This window comes from Erythrolamprus reginae, chromosome 2 (genome assembly GCF_031021105.1).
Source record: "Erythrolamprus reginae isolate rEryReg1 chromosome 2, rEryReg1.hap1, whole genome shotgun sequence".
NCBI lineage: Eukaryota > Metazoa > Chordata > Lepidosauria > Squamata > Dipsadidae > Erythrolamprus > Erythrolamprus reginae.
The window spans coordinates 207085095-207087086 of record NC_091951.1 but is presented as its reverse complement, the minus strand read 5'-3'; positions in this window follow the sequence as shown (position 1 = coordinate 207087086).

The window sequence follows — 1992 nt, the reverse complement described above, 5'->3', positions numbered from 1 at the left end:
GACTCGGCTCTCTCAGGGGAGGCGGATCGCTAAAGGAAGGCGGAGGGGCCGGGCGGGCGGAGGCGGATCCAAAGGCGAGGCCAACCCGAGGAAGGGAATGGAGGTTCCGCGCAGGGGAAGGGAGGGACGGCCCGTTGGAAAGGCGCGGAAGCCGTCGCTGGGAGCCTCGACCGGGTTGTGTCTTGCTTTCCTCAGCCGAAAAAGGAAAGCGGGCGGCAGCGGCGGAGGCTTTTCAAACGCGTTTGCAAAATGTCGGATTGCGAGTAGTTTGCAATGGCGCCGTGGGAACGAGACGATATATAAGGGACTATAAAATGTTTTTAATTTGAGGAAGGGAACCTGCAGCGCTTCGTGTGTGTGTGTGTGTGTTTGTGTATGTGGGGGATAAATAAAATCCCACCCGGACGGCTCCCGGGTTTCCCATCAGCATTTGGAGTTGACGACGGCAACCTGACCAGATTGTGGCGGTTCATTTAAATTGCAGTTTCTTTTTGGAGATGGCGGGATTTTAACTACAGTACAGTATTCCCAATTTTCCTCCAAAAGGCCTTGACGCTCCACTCCCCCCCCCCCCCGATTGGCCTAAATTAGCTGGCGAGCTTCCATTGCTGAGAGCGGGGTTCAGTCTGGGTTTCTCTGGAAGAAGAAAAGGGTAAAAGGTATGTGTGTGTGTGTGTGTGTGTTTGAGCTTAATATATGCCCTCTTTGAAAATGAGTGGTTAAAAAAAATGTAAATAAAAAATAATAAAATGCCAAGATTGAGAAACCCTGGTTTAAAGAAAAGTGGTTATAATTGGAATTGTATGTTTCCAAACAGCAGATTTTGTGTATGTAGTCATTTGGGATATTGAAAAAAGACTACTGTAATAATAATAATAATTTATTAGATTTGTATGCTGCCCCTCTCCAAGGACTCGAAGCGGCCTCCCATCAACAGAGTGAATGAATCGAAGAAATAGATGAAACTTTCCATATCCTTTGGTGGGACTCAAGTGGCCATGAGGACATTGCAAAAGCATTTCTAGTGGGAAATCTTGTGTTTTTTAATGTAGGCATGAATCTCCAAAGCCTCTGACAGCCATATGCCATCCATTGGCTGTTGAATATAATTTGCTTAATTAAAATTTTATAGTCCCATTCTTCTGCAGTCCTTTGTGCTTCCATTTTGAATTTACTATCCTAGTTCATAAATGTGACTGTTCTCCTAGCACTGGTCAACACTAAAAAATCATCAGCAAAGATAATATGTCTGTTTTATGGAGTTTGATGTGCTGATTCCGAAAATATGCTTAGTTTTGCTCTATCACATAAAATTTCCAATATAGAAGCATTTTTGTTATTACGTTATTTCTACATTATCAATGTCATTTTTCTATGTAATTTCCATTTCTTTGCCTGTCATACTTAATTGTGAATTTGCTTACAGGGACAACATCAGTAAAGTTTTTAGTGAGTTTTATGGTCTGCTTCTTGGAAAATCTTATGTTATGGGGAGGAGCTGTTATGAGGTGGTAAGATTTGAGTCAGTCAGAAAAGGATGATGATGGCAGCAAGGACTTGTATGTGAGACTGTGACAGGAGACAGGCCTCTACAGGCCTCTTACACTGAGGTGTAACTGAGTGAGGGTCTCCACAGAGAGAAAACCTGAAAGCAGCCAATGTCACACTGAGAAACTGCCTGTCTGCAAGTGTTCATCTGTAAGGAATAGGCTGACCATATACCTCACACCCGATTACCTCCAGTAAAATCAGTTCTAAATACAAGCTGCCTCTTTCATCTCTAGGGAAATATCTACATACTGGCTCATCACTTTTTTTTTTTTTTGTCATCACCATTGAACTGAACTTACTCTGATTCAAAGGAGAAAAATGCCCCAACAGTGTGTCAATCATCCAGACAGATTCTGCTATGTGTGTGGTTCTTTTACACCCAAAGGCCAAGTATGTTTAATTACTCATGATATTAAAATGATATACCAGATATACTTTAAC